Genomic DNA, 6,086 nt, shown 5'->3' with positions numbered 1-6,086 from the left:
ATATATATATGTCCACATACATGCATACATATGTATATAAAAATTAAATTATAAGCAATAACTCCCTAAAACTTAGAAAGACAAGACATAATACGTTCGAATTTGTCTTTGAAAATTAAACTTTCCGACTCGAATTATATGATAGTTCTGTAAATTCTTAAATTCTTCTGGAAACTTCAGAGGAATATGTATTACCTGTTTCATAACTAAAATGAATAGGCTTTGGGCTCAATTTAATTTACAGTTGTACATGTTTGTTAGAAAATTGGTCAGCTCCATGAAAACACACAGCGACATATTTGTCTTCTGGAGTAACGTTTGAAATTAATCATTTTATATTGCATGTTTCTATAGGTTTATTTACGTATTTATAGTTGAACATTTCAGTGTTATCTTTGAAAGTGAAATATTTGTGTTCTTTTGCGGTAAAAGCCGCTCAGATTCATTTTAAAATATAATTTGCAAATTCACATGAAAGAATTAGGGAAGATCAGAGATTAATTTGTTTTATTTGTTTGACAAAAACATTTTTCTTTTTAATATCAAGTAGTCGTTCACAGAGTTCCTCTCTTTGATAATTACTGCATTTTGTCTTCACTAAAAGGTTGTTGAATTCGAATCAGTTATCGTGACATAGGTTTGCGAATAGACGGTTTATTCCTCTTTACATAACATTTACTGAAGCAGGTGAATCAGTACTGACACCTCGCCGGATGACATATCATGCATTGTATGACTGTAGAATGTAAATTGCTTGAGGATTTATCTTTAGCTTGAGCTCAACAGTTTTTCCATAATAGCTGTTGCATCACCATCATCACCGACCTAATTATACTATTCCAAACCTAATTCCTTAAAATAGTAGCTTTGAATAAGATACCCTAAGTTGTTCGCCCTTTTAACAATCGAGTCATATTTATAATATCGGCCGATTCGTCGAACCGCTTCGCAAGTTAGAACGTCTTTTAATTCTTTCAATATGTAACACAAAATGGTAATTGATAATTTCTGATATTCTATTACATACTGTATCATTTAACAACGAGTTTTATTATTATTATTATCCCCTGCGCTTAGATCAGTATAAGAATAATTTCCATGATTCCGCCTGCCTTTAACAACACAAGATTTTCACGAAAGGCCTTTGGAGTCTTGGTTTTATAATTTAATATGGGGCTTCCTATGATGCTCTAAAGTATTTCATAAGTATGTTTTATGAAGTGATTTAATGCTTTCGAAGATTTCAGAAATCTTAAAAGACGGTAAAGATTTGGCGACATAGGAAGTATGACAAGTATCAAGCTATATTTAAAAGTAGTAAGTTACATACTTTCATTCGCTAAATATGCCAAACAAACTGAGCTTATGGTCGGTGCCTCTTCGTATTTAAGACTCCACATAATCTATATTGCACAAAGAGATTCGTTGTAGTTTCCCTTGTTTGTGCAGGATTGTTCAGTTTTTACAGTTTTACTAAGCTCCGAATTTATATTACTTAATCAGGCCCTGCAAAAATAATTGTTTCAATTTAGTTGTTTGCCATATCTTTGTTTGACAAATTTGACTATAGGGAGATATTTTCATTTTAATGTAATACGGTAAAACAGTAAATACGGTGAAGGCAATAAAAATATAGAATAATTATTAATGCAATAAACTATTAACTAATATTTTTAGATAACCGTAGAAATGTTTTAAAAGAATAACTAATGTAAGAATTACTGATGTAGGCACGACGAATATATATTCATAAATACTAAATTTTAAATAATAAATTCTAAAATCAAAACACTGAAAATTTTATTTTTATATGTGTTGGATTAATTTTATATGGCACAGTGTTACTATAGGAATATGCGCCATTATTTGTTAATCTCTCACTCGTCACAACTGGATTGTCTCCACAAGTACCTAATGAGTCACAATTCCCTTCTCTTATATATATATATATATATATAAACTCACACACATACAAAGACACAGACAGACAGATACACACTCACGCACGCACGCTCACACAGGCGCGCGCACACACACACAAACTCGCGCGCTCACCCATATTTTATACTTTTCACGAAACACTTCCTTCTCTAAGAGAAAGAAGTGTTTTACATACACGAATGAACGTAAAACCCAAGTGGCCAACAATTACCAAACAGTACATGCATTACAAATCGTTATAAAATCAAAAGTTCATTATACGAAACTCACAAAATGTGTGTTGCAGCGAAATATAGAAACATCTTGTTTATAAATGCTTAGTTACACAATAGACCAATGATTTGACGATATATGACAGCCATCAGATGCTGCCTCTCTCAGTGTAAAATGCAAGTATGGAACCAGAATGAAAGACGAACAGAACAAAGGTGATCCAAGTGGTCTACTGTTTTTGTTCAGTTTTCATTCGATGCTCATATTCTATATTTTATACATAAATTGTTTAGCGTTAATATTTAAAACGTTTTTATTTTGCGTTAACAAATATAATCCTCTAAAAACAAAGCAAGTCTTAGTTTTATCTGTGAATGCACCAAATAATCTTTACGCGCCCCATACATAATTTAAGAATCCAGAGTTTAAATACCAACAAACCAAAGACGACCAGTGTTACAGGGAGCTGTGGAGATGTGAGTTTGAGCGGTAAATCTGTTTGTGGTCAACAATAACTATAACAATAGCAACAATAGCTACAACAGTAACAACATCAATAAGTGTAATGACGAAGAAAACAACCGCAACAGTAACAAGAGTAACAAGGACAACGACAACAACAACAACAGCAGCAAAAATATCATCACTACAACAACAACCACCACCAAAAACAGTTGAAACAGCCACAAGGGTAGCAAAAACCTCAAAACAAAACGAAACAAAATACATCAAGCAACAACAACAGCAACATCAATAATAAAAGCGACAATTACCGTTGCGAAAAAAACAACTAACAGTGAAGAAAACAACTAATAAGTTGCTAGGAATAACAAGAATAACTGCAAAATTAACAACATTACCATGAACCAATGAGTCGAGCCTCATTCTGGTTGAACGCATTAGTCTTTCTCAAATCGCTCTAAACTATCGTAAGATAATGAGATATTGAATAATATAGTACTCAATACACTGTGCCTCCATAATATACAGGATACTCAAGGCTAGAATGCATTTTGATCAAATGGGTTCAGGGCAGACCTTGCGTCAGATAATAACAACAATATTGTTGAAGGTTCAAAGGATGCTCCTGTACATAATCGCTCAGTCTGCAATAAACAGCTACCAAATCTTTCACAAATCAAATCCTACCATGTTAAGAAAGGAAAGACACTTTAGACAATGTAGCCTAAGAAATAACAAGCAAGATGGCCACTACTGGAACGCTTTTGTTCCTAAAAATGAGAAGCTAAACAACACGGACAAGAATATAGTTGGTCGATGGTCCTCAGTAAATATTGATACATATTTTATCGATCAAGAAAGTTAGTTACATACAAATTTGAACAAGCAGCATTAGAACTCAGAATGGGAAAAAAAAAGAAAAAAGTGATATACTCAAAGCCATATTATATAAGTCCCTGTTTCTTCTGTACTCTCGACACAAAGCCAGAAAATTTAGAGAGGGTGGGTCTATTCCTTTTAATTCTGGCTCCAGTATTTAATTGATACCTGTTTTAATCTACTCGGAATGATGAAATGAAAAGTTGATCTAAGGTGTTTTACCCATTTCTCAACCTATTCTGCCATGACATTTCTAATAAACAGCTTTGTGTTAATAAGGGTATTGGAATGAAAGAATAGCTATAAATATTAGTCAAATCTTTCTCAAGTTACATCATAAAAGCAAAATGCAGATCTTAGATAAGGCAGACAGAAAAGACTGGATAGCCATCATTGGAGTGCCTTTGATCAGCTAGATGATCGACCAGTGCTGACCTAGGGTTAAACAACAAACCATTCTACTGCAAGTGAGAGACTACACAGCGAGATTGGAACTCAGAACTTAAAGAGCTGGAACAATCAACGCAGGGCCCCTGTCGATTCTGCCAAACGATATCTGGCATACATATGTTAGCGTAAGATATAGTTAAGTTATTCAACACAACTATTTTACAAGCACTTTACAGTATTGACCCCGAAAAGGAAGGAAGAGAAAAGGAAAAATACAAAGTCATTGTCCGCTGAATTCAAACTCAGAACGTAAAAAACAACAATGAGGTAGAAAGCAACACATTTTTGTGGAAGGTGTATAATCCACTAAATCAATCCCAGTACCTCATTGAATTAAGGAGCCATGAAAAGCAAATTCGATCCAGACTGAATTTACACTTAAAACGCCAATAATAACAATACTACGTGCATAAGAAACTATTTGTGACAATATGGCGAATGTAAAAATATGACACGAATGAACGCAAAACCCAGGTGTGCATCGGACGAAATGCTTAGTGGTATTTTTCCCGATTCACTACGTTCAGAGTTCAAATACCGCCGACTTCAACTTTACATTTCATCCTTTCTGGGTTGATAAAATAAAGCACCAGTCAATATTGAGGTCGATGTAAGAAAATAATATTCGATCCACCGCCAAAAAACTTTTGGACTACTGCCAAAATTTGAAACAAATATTATTATTAATGTTATAATCGTTTCTAAAACATAGGCACAAAAACTAGAGTATTTTGTGGGGCAAGGAGGTGGGATATTAATCTATTACGTCTACCCTGTTACTTTTGCTTGACCGGAATAAATGTAACAGGAAGTATGAAAGACAAAGTTTATCTCAGCTGTTTTTGAATACAGAGCTTAAAGAGCCGGCGCAAATATCACAAATTATTGTACCTTACGCTTTAAGATTTTTAATAATAATAATAGTAATAGTAATTAAAATATTGGCTTATTTTCTTTCTATTCATTTTATTTTTCATCAGTGAAATAATAACACCAAAATACTATCACCGACTAACTAAATAGCACATTCACATTGCAAATACATTACACGACATACAAAACACCGAAATAACAATATCATAAACAGAAAAATAAATTCCACAACAAAACTAAACAGACGGGGTTTACAAAAACAAGTGTACATCACTTAAAGGCAACGCTGAACACATCTCAAGAACGCATTCGAAAGTACAAGGGAACAAAGAAAACTATTGAAAACACGATGATAAATAATAATAATAATAATGATAATAATAATCCTTTTTGATATAATAATAATAATAATAATAATAATAATAGTAATAATAATAATAATCCTATTTACTATAGGTGCTATGGAGAGGAGATAGTCGATTACATCAGCCCCTGTGCTTAACTGGTACTTTTTTCAACGACCCCGAAAGAATGAAAAAAGCAAAGTCCATCTCGGCGGAATTTTGAACTCAATACACTTTGATCTTAACCAAAAGGCACAGAAGCGATGATAATAAGAATGACTTCATTTATTTGCCACAAGGGCGATGGATGAGGGGAACAATACAAAGACAGACATAAAGTGTTGGGGTTAACATATGATGATGGAATGATAGAAAAATGAGATAAGAAAAGTATACACAGTATGCACTGAAAAAGAAGGGATATATGCAACGCAACACAAAGACAATAATAATAATAATAATAATAATAATAAACAATAATAAATAATATCTAAACAAGAGTGAATCACTTACCTGGCTCCTGTCATCAACCGTTTAAACAGGTCCGTGATAGTTCTCTATATATATACTCGTTTGTAACAGACACACAAACACTGCTCGCTCCAATAAAACTAACCAACACAGAACTGACTGCAAACTCTCGTTTATTCACATTATGACGGTGGCAGCTATGGTTGGTGTTTGTGACTGCGGTCGTGATGTGTTGGTTGTGGTGGTGGTGTCGGCATCAATGGTCCTAGTGTTAATGGTTATGATAATGGTGGGCGTGGCGGTAGTGTTGTTGGCGTTGGCGGTGAAGGTGTCGTTTGTGCTGGCGGTGGGAAATATTAGTCTGATGGTTGTAGGTGGTTTTGCTATTGTTGTTGAAGGTGGTGAAGGTGGTATGATGATAAGAAGTGGTGTTGTTAATGTTATTGATGGTTG

At 33.8% G+C, this 6,086-nt stretch overlaps 1 protein-coding gene across 1 annotated transcript in view; it reads right to left on the bottom strand.

Moving 5' to 3' along the window:
- The window catches only part of LOC106876284 (relaxin receptor 2), a 112,024-nt gene extending 106,191 nt beyond the window's left edge, over nucleotides 1-5,833 (bottom strand). Inside the window, exon 1 of the mRNA XM_052965552.1 lies at nucleotides 5,676-5,833. The gene's annotated coding sequence lies outside the window, so the exon portion shown is untranslated. The remainder of the gene's footprint in view (nucleotides 1-5,675) is intronic.
- Nucleotides 5,834-6,086: the final 253 nt, after the last annotated feature.

The sequence above is a fragment of the Octopus bimaculoides genome, chromosome 2, assembly GCF_001194135.2.
Source record: "Octopus bimaculoides isolate UCB-OBI-ISO-001 chromosome 2, ASM119413v2, whole genome shotgun sequence".
Taxonomy (NCBI): Eukaryota; Metazoa; Mollusca; class Cephalopoda; order Octopoda; family Octopodidae; genus Octopus; species Octopus bimaculoides.
Note: the sequence above shows the minus strand (reverse complement) of the source record. Positions and strands in the feature narration are given on the sequence as shown.